Genomic DNA, 17,998 nt, shown 5'->3' on the forward strand with positions numbered 1-17,998 from the left:
TATTCAGCTTCAATTGACCCACATCCAGCTCATCATCAGCTCCAAGTACCTCAACTGCTTCTCCTAATTCATATGGAACAGAGAGACATGGCTGAGTGTCACCTTTGTACTGATGACACCTTGCTCCAAATCTCCTGGCAACAGCTTCCAGTGGCTTCATATTGATGTTAAATAGCATAGGAAACAAAGTGCCTCACAAAGTTGTCACTGTAGACCTCAAGGGTGCAAGAACAATGATCTTTTGGCCAGATGACAAAGGCCCATTCAACACTCAGAAAAGCTCTACCAGACAGCTACTTGCTGCCACAATGGTGGCAGAGAAATAAGTTTTCTTTGTGGTCATCACATGGAAGGCACAATGGTGCAGTCCCACCTGGGTTCTGTCAGGTTCATAGCAAGCTTTAAGCTACCTGCACTCAAGATACTGACCTTCCTGGTACAGCATTACTAGCTGGGATTAACCTTAATGGAGGTTTGCAAACAATTATGGTTAAAAATCCAATTCAGGGTTATTGCTGTGTTTTGGTTATGACAAGGAAACCATGACAATTCATATGGGAGAAAGAAAAGTTTCAGAGGTTGATGTGTGTAAGCCTGCAACCTACACAAAGCAGAAGCTGGACAGCATTTTTTACATTATGAGGGACTGAACCAGTTGTACATATAATTTTTCTCCCTCCCCCTTAAAGTGGAAAATGTGTACACAAATGGCAACAGTTAGCAGCACTTATATTAGCACAGTATCTAATTATTCATAGGAAACCTTTGTCACTCTCACAGTCACACAGTAGGCATGGTCCCATTGTTTCACTTGTGCTAGGCTGACTTCACAACACATCTTTCTTCACTTGTGCTCTATCCATCATTCAGCCTGTTTCACTAAGGTGCATGGTGGGTTCAACAATGCCTGAGAGCATACTTAGGGACAACTGTGTCAAGAGCCCAATAAGTCTTGGTGTTCCACAGCATGACAGGATCACCTGCTCTATCTATGAGAAATTCCCCCAGAGCATTCAGGAATCCATTGGACTCAATTAGTCTCCTGAGACAGATCATCTCAATCTGTCCACCATCCTGAGTGGGAAGATTGGAACTATAAGTCCAAAGTTTACCATGAAGTGATCTAACTATGATAGCAGGGTGGCATCCACCATCCTCAGACCATCCCTTCCTCCATCTGGAGGAAAAATGCAAACTAGGGTGTCCTCTGCCCTATGTGTTGGACCAACTTGAAACAGACCCGTAGTTGGCATGGGGCTTCCTCAGCACTGTAATTCTGGGTTATTCTAACATCGCACGCAAGACCATCTTTGCCAGCTCGGTCAGAAAATACTGGGCAGCAGGGTGGATGATACACCAACAGCAGCTCTAGTCTACTGTCTCCTTGGTCCGACACCACCAGCTCTGAAACTGAGGGTTTTCCTGGAAATGGACATTATACGGAACACAGCAGCTCCTCATTCCCATACTGCAGCCTGTGCTGATGCTGCACCAAGTATCCAGGTGGGCACAGCTGGACAAGATCAACTCTTCCCAGCTCAACTACCCACCACATCCATGATCAAATCATGGATAAATGTGGTTTTATTCTGTACTGATCTAGCATTAAACAGCAGGCACAGATGATGAGTAACCAGCAACCCAACACTGGAAGGGATGGAGTGAGAAAGAAAGAGTAAATAGCCCCATCTTCAACTTGCATGGTAACCTCCCCATGGATGTATCTCCTTCTACCCATGATCAATGAAATTGTGGTGGCATCACCTACATCCCTCTTTTCCCAAACACATTATGCAAACAACAACAGCCCACCAAAAAAAATCTGCCACCGATTATTCCACAAAGTAGCTGACATAATTGAGAACAATGTTAGTGAAGGGTACAGAACCCACCCAGTCACTATCACACTAGAGCCCTTCTAATAAATTCCATAGGACTTAAAACCAGCATCTATATACAGGTCTGAAGCCTAAGTATGGGAATACAGGAACATGTGCACTGCAAAATTCTATCTTCCATTCTTCCTTCAAGTGTTTCCTTCTGCTTCATTTACTACAGTCCCACTCTCACAAAAATAGTAGGAAACCAAAATGAAGTGCCTATGACCAATAGTTCAAAACAGGGATGGTTGTTATTGGACATACTGCAGCAATTTACTTTCATCAGGTAAAACATGAAATGCCTATGTTTTGTAGGTGGCATGTAAATATTCCTATTTAGGAAATGTTCAGATTGGTTTTTCCTTTGCATAGCAAAGCCTCTTTTATATGTCTTTAGCAGCAGGCATTGATTTAGTTTTGAGATGAATTGTAGATCTAACACAACCTTGTAAATAAGCTGTGAGAAGTTACTAGCCTGGCTTAGTGCTGACAAGGAGGGATTTAGAATTGCATTTCTATGCTTGTTACAGAGAGATTGTTCACTTCATTTGTCTTCTGCTAGCTTGCTTACACACCTGTGTGGAATTCTTGATCAAATGTGGCTACTTGGCTACTTCTTAAATAAAAGAGTAGGCTATCAAGCTTTAATGCCCAAAAAAGTTTTGAATAGGGGTAGGCAGGAAGGAAAACGGCATTTCCGTGCGCTGCTCTGGTTTCACCAGAAGCAGCTTAGTCATGCTGGCCACATGACCCGGAAAAACTGTCTGCGGAAGCAGACAAACACCTGCTCCCTCGTCCTGTAAAGTGAGATGAGCGCCGTAACCCGAGTCGTTCACGACTCGACTTAATTGTCAAGGGTCCCTTTACCTTTTTAACTTACACTAGCTTAAGTGCAGTACAGAGTACAAGGGATAAATCCAGACATCCATTCATGTGCAAGCAAGGCCACTTGTTTACTCAATTAAATGTGTACTCAGCAATCCAGGCATGTGTACTGTATGCAAACACAAGAACCTCCAGATGTTATACACATGCACTATAGATTGTGCCTTGCTTTTACTACACTGCCAACCCTTTCTGTGCCCCCCGGACCTAACCCCAATGATTTGCACAATTTCTCTGCAACTTTCTTTACCAAATACAAAGCTTTAAAGAACAATTCCCCAGCAGTAGAGCTTTACTGACTGATTGATACAAGAAAGAAATTATTTCATTTTGCTGTAAGGTAACTTCTCTGTCAAGTTGCCATGTAGGAAATTCACCCTTTGAATGAAGGGGAGGGGGAGGGGGGAAGTTAGGTGTGAGCAAATTAATTATATGACCAGAAGAGTTTTATCTTGGTTAGATGTGTTGCTTGTTTGTTTTTGCATTTATATCACACCTTTTCTCCAAGCAACCCAAGCCTGCATACATGCTTCCCATCCCCATCTCATTTAATTTCAACTACACCCCTGTAAGGTAGGTTATGCTGTGGCGCTGTAAGTGGCCCAGGGTCACTTGGTGAGCTTCACAGCTGAGTGGGAATTTAAAGCCTGGTTTCCCAGGTCTTAGCACTGCACTGCCTTCTCATTTAAAATGCAGGTCATTCTGACTGTGTCACCTTAAAACAGATCAGACATGGGAAATATTCATCAACACTAGCCTAGAAGGCAAAAACTGGCATTATAGTAAGTGAAGATATAGCAAGCTGGGGGGCAGTTAAAAGAACCAATTTATTAACTCAAGCGTTCTCTACTGAGACAAAAGTCCCCAAATATTCCGTCTACAAAAATTGACAGCAACCAAAGTTGACTGCATTTTTACTGCTGACTGTTACAGTCAGTAGTTAAAGTTTGTGATTTGCATCAACTGGCTGAGATGAATGGGCTCTTCAAAATAAAGAAGTAGACTTAAGGCACTGGCAAGTGGGACCTGTAACTAAATTTTGTAATGTATCCTTATTTTAACAGGTATGCTCCTCTTCCAACAAGTCAGCTGTGCCCTCTAGGATTCTGTAAGCTGCAAGGGACACATTTTTACCTCTCTTCTCCAATTGGATCTCAATATTTTTGTGGCTCCTGAAGGCAACTGAGTATGCTCAGGTAATATTGTGCAATTCTTCTGTAATTTAAAGGACAGATCGTGAAGCTGAGGCTCCAATACTTTGGCCACCTCATGAGAAGAGAAGACTCCCTGGAAAAGACCCTAATGTTGGGAAAGATTGAGGGCACAAGGAGAAGGGAACGGCAGAGGACGAGATGGCTGGACAGTGTTCTCGAAGCTACCAGCATGACTTTGACCAAACTGCGGGAGGCAGTGGAAGACAGGAGTGTCTGGCATGCTCTGGTCCATGGGGTCACGAAGAGTCGGACATGACTAAACGACTAAACAACAACAACATTCTATTCATTTAGCAGCATTTGGGGTGATCAGCTTTATTCTGGTCTTGCCCTTTCCCAAGACCCAAGGTCCCCAAAGTTTATGGACAATGATTGGCCTGGTCAAAATTAATAGGTTTAACCTAACTGAAGGGAAGGACCTGGTGTTGGGTTCTCTGATAGTGAAGACAAGCTGCACTCAAATATTCCCTCCCTTCTCATGGTCCTTAAGCCAACAATGTATGCCTAATACATAGGCTGGGGGTGTAGTTTCTTGTTTCAAATCTTCAGCAGCATTGTTACATAGAACTGGAGTGGCAATCTGTCTAATGGTTGTGCTAAATCCACTCAGAGACTTCCTATTTACTCAGCACTTTTTTATGACTGTGCTTGGATGCTGTTTATTGCTTCTTCCCTGACTGTAAGTTTCCCTCAGTTGTCACAGATGGATTTTATATTCCAGCCCACAAAGATCTTGGGCTTCTCTGGGCTGACTGTCAAGCTGAAAATGACTTCTTGGTCTTGCACCTGTTCACCCTGAACTGGTACAGTGTCATGTTATTATTCCTTCTGAAGTACCGCCAGTGCTTAAGCATAGCTGTCAACGTTTCCCTTTTTTAAAGGGAAATTCCCTTATTTCGAATAGGATTCCTTGCAAGAAAAGGGCAAAGTCGACAGCTATGTGCTTAAGCCTCTCTAACAATTTGCCAGCTGGAAACAGGAACAATATACTCTAGTACATGGAGCTAGCATGAACGATTCATTAGTGTACCTTATCTGACTTATCCAGCATGATATTATTTTTTATATAATTTTTAAATGTTTCCATTACACCCTTTCTCCAATATAGTGCACAGAGTGACTTAGAAGATAAGTAAAATGTCATTTTAAAACCAACAAATACAATAACATCCAATATTCAGCAGTGTTTATAACGTATTCTAGAACCATACACATAGAAAAAAAATCCTTTGGGATCCAAATGCCCAAATAAAAATGTATTCACTTTTCTTAAATATTTCCATCATAGGTACAAATCAAATGCCAGGTGGGGGTGGAAGTGAGAGCTGCAATTTGGAGCTTGCAGATGGTAGCTCCGCATCATAAGGTTCCATGTTATCTTACAGACATATTCACACAGCTACATCTTACCAACAAATTTTATTGCTTGATACAGTAGCAAGTACGGCAGCTAAACAATGTGACTCCTGGTCCAATCTCTACACCTCGTAATTCCTCTGACCCTTTCACATATGGGTTGTCTGCTTGCAGTTCTCTTCCGCTAATAGCTAATGAGGTGCCCTACATATGTTGGTGGTCTGTCATGTGTGTCAACTGGTCACGCTGGCTAGGGCTGATGGGAGATGGCGGAATAATATAATGACCAATGTAAGCACATCCTCCATCACAATAAATGATTATACAGGATGGTGGTGGTAAGTTAACTTTATTATCATGTTCTTGTCAACTTCTCTGGGCTTTCTAGTTGGCTGATATTGGAAGACAAAGCTGTGCTAGATAAATCTTAATATTGATGTTTTTGTGGAGATACTGACTGAGCATTAAGTTGCTGACAACCAGATCTGGAGAACCTTGTTAACTACAGTACTTGGATGTTACATATATTAAAGGAGGAGCAAATGATGCTCAGTAGGCATTTCAGTTTTTCTTTTGCTATACAAAGTCAGTCTTCACCCAGTTTGCATAAATATGGGTATCTAAAGGAAAACTTATGGGAGGAAAACCATGTGTTCAGTCCCTGTAGACTACATATTTTTGCTTGCCTTATTAATCAGCCATTATTTATGGCCGTCTTCCTTCCCATAGTTATATGATACATGCAGAGGGGCAGCAAGAGTATTTCCACTGTACTGATGTATGGAGAAGGTAAGAACCAGCAGAAATATATTCCACTGTTTGGAAGAGTTTCTGTTGTTTCTCAAGACTTCCAAGTTGCAGAACAAAAGGGAGCTCTGGAGAGGAAATCTGTGTGCTATGTGACAGATTGCCAGGAGTAATTGCTTTGGTTGGGCTAATGAGTGCATTGTGGATACCTGCACAAGTCTGAATTTTGTGGACTGCTTGGGAGTGAAGAAGGAATTCACAGTGGTGGTTATTGTTTCTTCCTTTTCCAAACATAACCTTCAGTACAAATGGTACCATAAGCATGAACTCCTTTGATTTTTGCTATTTTACTGTTAGTCTTTTGTCAAATTTTAACTATACAGTAATACTTTAATTTGAAATGAACTTCTTTCTATTTTTGCTGTTCTTTCTGTAAAATTATATAAACTTTATTTTTCAGTTTTTGAAACATTTTCTAGAAATACAAATCCAATATTTTCCCAATAAACATGTATATTTTGACTTCCCCTCACCCCTTTTGCTGTTTCATATATTTATATAGTTCATAACACTGCTTTGTTATCCTTTTATTCTAATTATTAATTAATCCCTAGTTTTCCTTTCACATTAATTTTAATTGCTTCACTTTAAACTAATCCTGATAGAGAACTTAGATGTGTCCACAAATGCAGATAGTCCCAGTCTTTGATAAAGGTAAATTCCTCTTGGTTTCTTATTATAGTTAGAATAATTCCAACAAAAATATATATAAAGTCTTTACCAATTGTGCTTCCATATTTAGTAAATTCATAAAACAAAAGCTTGTCTAAGGTGTGCAGCTAATACTCTGATTTTGTAAACTTGGCACAGTATGCAAAGGTTCACCTTTTTGGATGATATACTACATCCAAATAACTGATAGTTAAATAACTGATGATTATTACTCTATACTGCAAGTATTCTTATGACATACAACTTAAAGAGTTCCTAGATGTATGCTGGTATTATGAAGCTAAGAATTGCAATTTTTTTTCTTCTTCAGATGATAAACTCTGGAAGATATGTTTTTGCACACACCTCATTACATGACATTTTGCATTTTCTACATAAGAAGGCATTAATATTGCTAACTGAAAATGTAATGTGTTGAAGCACAAAACAGTAGCATTTATTACGTTTTGAATTTTAAGCCATGATCATGCATAACCTTGTAATCATAGGTGACAAAGAACAACATGCTGGTGACTTTGAGAGGTCTGCTGGAAGAGGGATGGACTACTCCATCTGTCCTCTGCACCCACCCCAGAAACCAAGTGGGCTGCCCCCTTGGTTTCAGTAGACTGCTAGAGAAGATAATAACCTCTTCTTCCCTCCTCTGCCAGTCTCCAGCTAGTATTTGTTATTTTTGCTGCTGCTGCTGCCGCTGTCGTCACTGTTAACTAAAAACTTTTGTGGACCTACTGAGCAAGGCTGGAAATGCATTAAAATGCAAATCTTAAATTCAACTTTATGTACCGTATTTTTCGCACCATAGGGCGCACCGGACCATAGGGCGCACCCAGTTTTTTTGGGGGGAAATAAAGGGGAAAAAATTATTTCCCCCCCAGGTGCGGGGCTGGGGCGGGGGAAGCTAGAGCTTCCCCCGACCCCAGCCCTCAAACAGGCAGCTCTCCGCAAGCAGCGGGAGCGCTCCCGCTGCTTGCGGAGAGGTCCGCGAAGCCTGGACGCGCTGAGCTCAGCGCGCCCAGGCTTCGGCATGCAGGCAGCTCTCCGCAAGCAGCGGGAGCGCTCCCGCTGCTTGCGGAGAGGTCCGCGAAGCCTGGACGCGCTGAGCTCAGCGCGCCCAGGCTTCGGCATGCAGGCACCTCTCCGCAAGCAGCGGGAACGCTCCCGCTGCTTGCGGAGAGGTCCGCGAAGCCTGGACGCGCTGAGCTCAGCGCGCCCAGGCTTCGGCATGCAGGCACCTCTCCGCAAGCAGCGGGAGCGCTCCCGCTGCTTGCGGAGAGGTCCGCGAAGCCTGGACGCGCTGAGCTCAGCGCGCCCAGGCTTCGGCATGCAGGCACCTCTCCGCAAGCAGCGGGAACGCTCCCGCTGCTTGCGGAGAGGTCCGCGAAGCCTGGACGCGCTGAGCTCAGCGCGCCCAGGCTTCGGCATGCAGGCACCTCTCCGCAAGCAGCGGGAACGCTCCCGCTGCTTGTGGAGAGGTCCGCGAAGCCTGGACGCGCTGAGCTCAGCGCGCCCAGGCTTCGGCATGCAGGCACCTCTCCGCAAGCAGCGGGAACGCTCCCGCTGCTTGCGGAGAGGTCCGCGAAGCCTGGACGCGCTGAGCTCAGCGCGCCCAGGCTTCGGCATGCAGGCACCTCTCCGCAAGCAGCGGGAACGCTCCCGCTGCTTGCGGAGAGGTCCGCGAAGCCTGGACGCGCTGAGCTCAGCGCGCCCAGGCTTCGGCATGCAGGCACCTCTCCGCAAGCAGCGGGAACGCTCCCGCTGCTTGCGGAGAGGTCCGCGAAGCCTGGACGCGCTGAGCTCAGCGCGCCCAGGCTTCGGCATGCAGGCACCTCTCCGCAAGCAGCGGGAACGCTCCCGCTGCTTGCGGAGAGGTCCGCGAAGCCTGGACGCGCTGAGCTCAGCGCGCCCAGGCTTCGGCATGCAGGCACCTCTCCGCAAGCAGCGGGAGCCCAGCGCTGGGCTCCTGCTGCTTGCGGAGAGGTGTGCGAAGCCTGGAGAGCATGAGGGGTTGGTGCGCACCGACCCCTCTCACTCTCCAGGCTTCAGCGAAAGCCTGCATTCGCACCATAGGACGCACACACATTTCCCCTTCATTTTTGGAGGGGAAAAAGTGCGTCCTATGGTGCGAAAAATACGGTAAGTAAGGGTTGGTCTAAGTCAGTGGCAGTCAACACAGTATCCTGAAGGTGCTGGACTAGCAAATCCCATCAACCTTAGTCAGCATTGTAAGTATTTCTTTTAACCTAATGGGTAGCTTTTACTTAAAATTGCCAAAGAGCAATGGAGTCTTAGAGGACCAGAAGTTAACACATCCAGCACAGTTGGGGCTTCAGGAAAGAAGTGGTCTCCAATTGGAGATGGTCAGAAAGAGAAAGTGTATAAATGTAAATCCCTTTGTGCTTCTGTAGTATTATCCTGTAATTCTAGGAGTACACAGTACAGCCAATGTTTTGGGAAAGACTGTACTGCACAAAGTACAGTCTATCTCTATGCTCCAGTTAACACAGAGATGCATTAATTACACCCAAGAGGTAGCATCATGTACAGCTTTGTGAATTACTTGTGTCACTTTAGTTATTTGGTGCAGCAGTACATTGGCAGAGGTGCACTGATAACATGCTGTGACTTATCTTTCTTCCTCAGTTACTGTATAAAGAAGTTCTAGACAAATGACGAAGAAATGGGAATAACTCTGCACAAACTCTGTTTGTCTCAAACAAATGTTAAATTTTATATTGATATAGATTTTTATTCAGTTCTTTAGTGAAGAGTGCTAGAAAATGTTCTATTTTATACTAAACTTCCTCTCACCTTATTTAAAAGCATAGCATTGGGAAAAGATTTCAGCCTTTATTTGTTGGCATCACAGTAAATGGGACTTAAATGTCTGCCACTCACAAGTAAGTGAAGATGGCATTGTTGGCCATAATGAAAAATCCAAGTTAGAGCTGTACATGTTCTAGTTAATCAAAACCTTAAGCTTTTGACTTATTTAGAACTTTTATCATCTTGATGGTAAACTTGGAAAAGATCAAATTTAGCTGTTCAACAGTGAAAACCTGAACAGAAGGAATATTTATATCATCTAAGATTGGGGGGGGGGTGTTATTATCTGAATAAACATGTTCTTTCAACTGCTAGGTAAAATTACTGAATCTGGCCTCTATTGACTTTTTTGCTTAGAATACCTCCTAAAATTAATTCTGAATTCTGTTACCATTATGACAGCCTAGATTCTCTTAATTTATATTATCTATCTATCAAGGGAAGTGAGTGCTTTGCTTAAGGATTGAGGCAGATCTGAATAGAAGAAAGTTTTTATATATCTGGAGTTGAGGAATATGGAGCTGGTACAGCCTCATACCTGCATTGCATCGAAAAGAGCTTTATTTAAAAGTCTATTTTCTCACACATCTGGTCTTACAGCTCTTAAGAGGGAACATACTCATGATGTTGGGTGTAATAGTTTATTCCATCCCCAGTCCCTTTGTTTATCATCTGGCCAGAAGTGCTATTCAACAACTTGGAATGCTATTTTGTCTTACTTTGATTAGCTTAATACGGAAATTTTGGATTTTGTTCACCATAATATATCTATATTCTTTGTGTTTGGAGGGAGCTTAAATGGCTTGGTTTCTGCATTCCTCTGAGAATGCTACCACTCCCATTTCACTGTCAAGGGCCATGGTTTCAGCCATAAAAACTTAAGAGCTCTGCTGGATTAGGCCATAGGCCTATTTAATCCAATATCCTATTTTCCACAATGGCCAACCAGATGTCTTCAAGCACAATACGAGGGTAATAAACATCTCCCACTGTTATTCTTTTACAGGCAGTACTGTTATATAGGAACATATGAACTCTGAACCTGGGAGCGTCATATACGCACCATAACTAATAGACATTGATAGCTCCATTTTCATGTCATGTTGTTCAATCAAGGATCAGGGGATGACTGGTTGAGGCAAAGACAAGTCTGCAGCATGCAACAGTAAAGCGTAAGATGAGGAAGGATCACAATTTAATGGCAGAACACATGCTTTGTATGCAGGTCCCAGGTTCAATGCCTGGCATTTCCAGGTGGGGTTGGGAAAGACTCCTATCCTGAGCTAGTGAACTAATGCACTGAAATGATATAGGCAGTTTTTTGTATACCTATATTAAGCCTCCTTGTTCCTCTGATTAGACACTGTCTGATCAAGAAATATTTATTCTATATATACAAGTTGTGCCTCTCACATTACTTGTTCTGTGCTACTGATGTTCTCATACTAGTTTAATAGCCCATCCTGCAGATCTTCCCTTTACCAGACCTCTGTGGTTCAGGATCCACTGTGGACTTAATTAGTGGTAGGAATGAACCAAGATCTTGGATTATGCTATCCAGTGCTTCTCTCTTTTTTTGCCACCAAGGAACACTAATCCTCATCTTGCATGTAGCACTATCCAAAATCTAGAGTAACAGGATAGCTCTGCCCCTACAGGACCTTCCTTAATGTTCAAGCATAAATATTTTGGAACAGTTATTGGGGCTTTTATGAAGGTTAAATGTTGAACTATCTGTAGCCATTTGACTAAAACTGTCACCATCCTTGACCAATGGCCATGCTGGCAGGGGTTGATGGGAAGTATGCTGGCTACCCATGTACAGTACTTCACTGTCCGTTGTTACTAGCTTTTCTTTATTTCTACCTTCCACTTGTTGAGTCATTTTTCTGGCTCATGACTCATGTATTCCACTTCCATTTCACACTGTGACCTGATTGGAGATATATGGGAAACTGTCCTCGTAAAGCTATATCATCATTAATCAGAAAAACTGTACCTGTGACATGAATTCTCACATCAATGCTGTCTCTGTACTATATTTAAGTTCAACAAACAGGTTTTCCTGATAGCTACCCTACAATTTTGTAACTTATTTTCTATAAGGTTTGTCGAAACAGATATTGACTTTTAAAAACATAAAATTGTTCTGTTTAGGCTGGCATCTGGTAGCCACTATCTATGCTATTTGAGAGTTAGAAACATCCAAGCAGGAATTGCTACTATGGAATATACGTCCGATTTAATTGTATGCATAGCAGAGACTTGCCTTGAAAATCCACGCTTGTGGCTCTCAAGAAATATGCATATGCTGATAGAAGATCTTATTTAACTTGAAGAAAATTAAGCTGATACTTATTATCATGATTTCTATAGCCAATTTGTTGCAGCCAATTTGCACAGCTTCCCCTTGCCATCTCGTCCTTACAACTAATGGACAGAAAGCAAATTTATGATCTCAACTGATAAAAGGTGCGCAGAACACATGGCTTCCTGTTGCACTAGACCTTAAGACACTGAGAGGCAAAAGACAGAAATACGGATCCAACGGAATGGAGCAGCCAGGGCTGAACGTACAGAACTATTTGAAAGCAGCTAAAATCCTGTGCTGTGAGACACAGATGGCGCTGTGGTCTAAACCACCGAGCCTAGGGCTTGCCGATCGGTTTGAATCCCCATGACGGGGTGAGCTCTTGTTGCTCAGTCCCAGCTCCTGCCAACCTAGCAGTTCGAAAGCACATCAAAGTGCAAATAGATAAATAGGTACTGCTCCGGCAGGAAGGTAAACGGTGTTTCCATGCACTACTCTGGTTTCGCCAGAAGCAGCTTAGTCATGCTGGCCACACGACCCGGAAAAACTGCCTGCGGACAAACATCGGCTCCCTAGGCCAGTAAAGTGAGATGAGTGCCGCAACTCCAGTGTCATTTGCGACTGGACTTAACTGTCAGGGGTCCTTTACCTTTTAAAATCCTGCTAAACTGCTATTTGGGGGTAAAGTGAGCAATCACTTTATCTTGCAGCCCACTCCTTTTCCTTTCAGGTGATCTGCAGAATTTAAACATTCCTAGATGCCCATTTCTGCTCATTTCTGATTGTTGGATCATCTAAAGGAAGGTGTGTATGGTTGTTGTTTCTGTCTATGATTCCCCATTCAGTTAGGTAAATGGTTATGGAAGCCTACTTCTACCATTGTGCCCCTAGCTAGGTTGAGGTGGCTGAGGTGATGATGTTGTTGGGGGGAGGTTTTGGAAGGACAACAGAGCACCAAAGTATGCTGATTATAGAAATGTTTAGCTAGATTTATGTCAATATTTTAGCGAATTTAATTTAGTTGCCTCCAATGTGCATCATGCCTTTCCTCTAAGGAGCTCAGGGCAACTTCCAAAGTTTGCCCCTTCCCCCTTTGTTTGTTCACAGTAAGTGATATGTATAATAAGCTATGGCTTAATGTGATGTGTGAACCAGGCTGAAGTGCATGAACATCTGGAGGGCAAAAGCTTGTCTACTCTTGCTCTAAAGCACACATACAGTTTAAGAAAACTACCTGAAAATGGCTTAATGCATTTGCTGTGTTTTGCTTTACTATGCAATAATTTACCTTAAACTGGGATGGGTAACATTTTCATAGAAAGAGGAACATAATTACCATATTTTTTGCTCTATAAGACTCACTTTTTCCCTCCTAAAAAGTAAGGGGAAATGTGTGTGTGTCTTATGGAGCAAATGCAGGCTGCGCAGCTATCCCAGAAGCCAGAACAACAAGAGGGATCACTGCTTTCGCTGTGCAGCGATCCCTCTTGCTGTTCTGGCTTCTGGGATTCAGAATATTTTTTTTCTTGTTTTCCTCCTCCAAAAACTAGGTGCGCCTAGTGCTCTGGTGCGTCTTATAGAGCGAAAAATACGGTATATAACCCAAACAGCTAAAAGTATTGAAAACACCCCTAAAAATGGGGTGGGAGGAGAATACACTTCACATATACAATCTCACCATCCACCCAAACTAACTCAAATACAGAACTGCTCATTTATTCCCTTTTTTCCTTCCCATTATTTCTTCCTATCATTGCTGTGCCCTGAGAGATAACACATAATTTCTCTAACAGCATATTGCTGTTATGCTCCTTCTTTCCCCATTTTTATGTCTACTCTGTGTATATTGTGCTTGGTTGCATTAACAGACTATTTGGGAGAGTGCAAATAGTCAGTGCAGAATTACTGGTTCTTGGGGAAAGATGGGCAGAAATAAGCCTCCTCTTTGATAGTTGCAGAGCTTAATAGGGGCTATAGAGCAACAAGCACTCAATAAGCAAATGAGTAAGGAATTAGAACACTACCACATAGCTTTAAATAATTTTAAAACAATCCTTTCTCATGGCAATATTGGTCCATAAGTGGTGTAAAAGTGGTTGTGATAAGTCTGCCTTGGCTGATGATAGTTGTCATAAGTACACCAACGATATACAGATTATTTCTTCATAGCACCTGAAATCAGGAGTGGCTGTGCAATCCCTGGATTAGCGCCTGAATGTAGTGGTTAACTGCACGATGGCTAATAAACTGACTTTGAAATATGTATTTTTTGAAATCCTTCCCTGGACTCAAACAGCTGCTGGGATCAGTAATAAACCACTACCTTGAGAGGATCAAGACAGACAGAAACATGTGGCTAGTTTTGCCATAGCTGTTTGTTTAAAACAAATTCAGATTATTATTTTAGTCAAATGAGTTCTGTTTCACATGACAACTTGAGTAGTGCAAGATAAAGGGTACACAAAATCAACAATTTATATTGCTATATATAATAGCATTGTTTTGAGACACAGAATATCACAGTTCCAGAAACACAGCTTCAGCTAAGCATATTACCTGAGGAAGTCATTTCTATACAATCTGTGTGTGCCCTGATGGTGCCCATCACCAAAAACTGCTTGAGCAAAAAACTGACTTTATTTTTTATAGATGAATGCAACTGCCCATGTGTTCAAATCAGAACAGACTCACAACCATGTGAGTAATCATTTCAACTTTTCATAACCTGGAATGGCATTCTACATTACCAACCTTCAACCATTCTACTCTATCGGGAATGACCACTGGCTGAATCAGCAACTCCCCACCCCCACCCCGCTTGCAAACACAACTAATATGAAAAGCCAGTACTGTACAATATTGGATAGTAATTAGAGTGCTGGTCTTAGACCAGGGAGACCTGCTTCAAACACCTATCCACATGACTTTGAGCTATTCACTAACGTCTCAAAAACTCACATTGCCAAGTAAACCATCAAACGCTATACTTTACTTCTCACACATGAAAAATACATTTCCCTTCACACACATTCAGCACATGGTAAATATGTGATCTGGCAACAAATGTATAGGGTGTATTTTCCTGAAAATTCAGCAGAATTGCACAGGAATTGAGGCTATCAGACATTATCTTCCATCAGGACAACTATATATGGTACCTCGAGTTAAGAACTTAATTCGTTCTGGAGGTCCGTTCTTAACCTGAAACTGTTCTTAGGCTGAGGTACCACTTTAGCTAATGGGGCCTCCCGCTGCCACTGCATGATTTCTGTTCTCATCCTGAAGCAAAGTTCTTAACCTGCAACCTGAAGCATCTGTAACCCAAGGTACCACTGTATCATGAGAAACAAAAGGACAGTAATTTATTGAGTGAGCACCAACTGTTATAAAGTTCATAGTCAGAAGCATTTGACAAATTTGAGCATAAATTTGACATCATCAGCCTCCAGGTCCGGGGAGGGTGATCTTGTGTGTATGGAAGGGGGGGGCTGGCAGAAGAATGTGGTATCAGGGAAGTGGTGGTCTTGAGCAAAGTAATCCTAAGCAAGCAGATCATCATTTTATTTGAATGTTCCCTTTCCATAGATAAAACTATGCTGAAAGTGCCTGACAATAAAAAAAGAATTTCAAAATTACAGACATAACAATAGTCAGAAATAAATAAAGCATATCAAGAAGTATATAACCAAATTGAGAAAGTTCCACATAAATAATGATATTTTAAAATGATGATACCAAAAAATTATATCAACAACAGTAACAAAATCCCACAAGCAATCCCCCAACACAAGAGTCTACGCAGTAGCTAGAGTCCGTCAGGGCACTGCCCACCCACGCAAAGTAGGAAAAGGTTACAAAGACAGGGAGCAGGTCTTCCAGACTCACAGCCAAGATGCTCATATGGCAATGTAAGCTACATTCTAGCTGCTTCAGGCAGGGTATGTGGTGCCGGGCTGCATGGGGTGGGAAGCATAAAGTGTTATTTTCTGCCCTTTGGTTGACTCTTATGGGATGATTTTAGTTTTACCTGCAGTTTTAGTGGTGTATCTTACGCAGAGTTCTGCTAGTGAAATCAGCTAGGATCGACATTACTTTGTTTATTCCTCTCTCCACTCCAACAAACCCATTTCCCATTCTTGACACACACCCTTTTTGCCCTCTGCACCAGTGTAACTTCTTTCACCTTAATTTATGCCAAGAGAGCTTTGGCTGCTATAAGTTATTTATACTAATTCAAGGCCAGTTCAGTGCATTGGAATATACAATGCACCCTAACCTTGCCTACTCAGCTTAGCACTGTTTTGAATTGCACTGTGAATTCTGCTCCTGGGGTGCACCAGAGAAAATCTCTGTCTCAGGAATGTATATATTTGCCTATCCAAGTTCTAAAGCAAGAGCCATGGAAACTAGAAAAACTAGCAAGAAACTGTTCTTCCACAACCCCCAAACTCAGAAAACTGCCATTGGTTTGATCAACCTATGGGCACCCTACAGTTTTGTCTCACAAAATTCGAAAGGGTAGCCACGTTAGTCTGTTCCACTAGGAGCAACTAAGAATATAGTGGCACTCTACAGACTAACCCATTTATTGTGGCATAAGCTTTTGCGGGAAGACAGAAGTGCCTGGCGTGCTCTGGTCCATGGGGTCACAAAGAGTCGGACACGACTAAACAACTAAACAACAACAACAACAACAACAAGCTTTTGCAGACTAAATCTCACTTTGCCAGATCTCTTATACAGTAAAGGCAAGCTCTGGTTCAGAAAAGCTAATGCCACAATAAGGTACCAACCAGACTCTTAGTTGTTTTTACTCACAAAATAGCAACTAAATACTGTACTAAGCACTCCATGATTACAGAGCTGTTAATAACTTTTCAGCACTTTGTACAAACATATCTGACACCACAGTTCGGCCCAAGTGTTACATAATGTCAAAAATGTCCCTGGTTTGAGGTGGTAAGGGAGCAGTCATAAAATAGGCTAGTGACACATGCAGATCATATCCAACTGAATGTGAATTGCAAGAGCAGCAGCAATTTATGATTTTAAGTTGTTTTGAACTATTTTTAATATTGTGTTTCAATTGCTGTAGCCCACTTCAATTGCTGTAGCCCACCCTAGAGACCCTAGGGTGAAGGGCAGGATTAAGACACGGAAATAAGAAAGGAATGGCAAGGAGTTGAGTTGGAAGAGAGAGCCAAAGAGGAGAAAATGAAAAGAATACAGTATAATCTTAAAAGTGGGTCACCTTTTGAGGTTGGGCTAAGACAGGCTCTAGGTTATGAAACCATGAAACATTATTAATCTATGGTAGTAAAAATACTGACCATCACCTCCTAGCTTGCTGAGAAACTTTAGGCTGTTTGTAAACAATGCGCTGCAGAGCGCAGTGACCTTTTATTCCAAAATATCATACCCCATGTTGAAGAGACACCACGTGGAAAGTATTATATCTCCACTGCAAAACACCCCAAATCTATAAGCATCGTACACTACTGAGAACAGTCTTAACTTACAAAGCTTCTGTTGTGTCCTTAAGCAGAGGCGTAAGCTTTGGTTGAAATTCAGGGCAGATGCTGTATCTGCAAGACTCCAGACGATGTTTCTGATGGCAGCCCCAAGGTGTGGATTGAAATACCTCTCTTTCTACAGCGCACTTTCAGGGAATAGGCCTTAGCACTTTCAGGGAGTAGGTCTTAAATCATGCACTACTTTGTCCACAAACTCAAATGATTTGCATTCAGAAACACACGCGTGTTCAGATGTTTACAAATCCAGCCTTTCCTCAAGTGCACTTAAACCCACTTGCCAAGAATAGAAGATTCGGTGTCTTCTAGCGAGGCTGACGAAAGCGAGAATGCAGGGAGAGGGTGGGCGGGGGTGATTTCTGCGAACAGCGGAGCACAAGTCGGCTGCGGAGTAGGCCCCATCAACAAGGACTGTGTGTGACGCACTTCGGTAACCCGACTCCCCGCCCTCCCCCATGATGCTGAGGAAAAAAAAACTACCCTCCTTCCCTAAGAGGAGGAGGACGATAACAACAGATA

At 42.6% G+C, this 17,998-nt stretch overlaps 1 protein-coding gene across 5 annotated transcripts in view; it reads right to left on the reverse strand.

Annotated features, from left to right (window-relative positions):
* STAG2 (STAG2 cohesin complex component) overlaps positions 1-17,998 on the reverse strand; it is a 65,906-nt gene that overhangs the window by 44,823 nt on the left and 3,085 nt on the right. Inside the window, exon 1 of one of the 5 annotated variants that reach the window (XM_081897107.1) lies at positions 17,468-17,604. The exons of the other annotated variants lie outside the window; for them this stretch is intronic. The gene's annotated coding sequence lies outside the window, so the exon portion shown is untranslated. Of the gene's footprint in view, positions 1-17,467; positions 17,605-17,998 lie in introns of those variants that run through there. 5 annotated transcript variants of the gene reach the window in all.

Source organism: Podarcis melisellensis (genome assembly GCF_964234715.1).
Source record: "Podarcis melisellensis genome assembly, chromosome: Z".
Lineage (NCBI taxonomy): Eukaryota > Metazoa > Chordata > Lepidosauria > Squamata > Lacertidae > Podarcis > Podarcis melisellensis.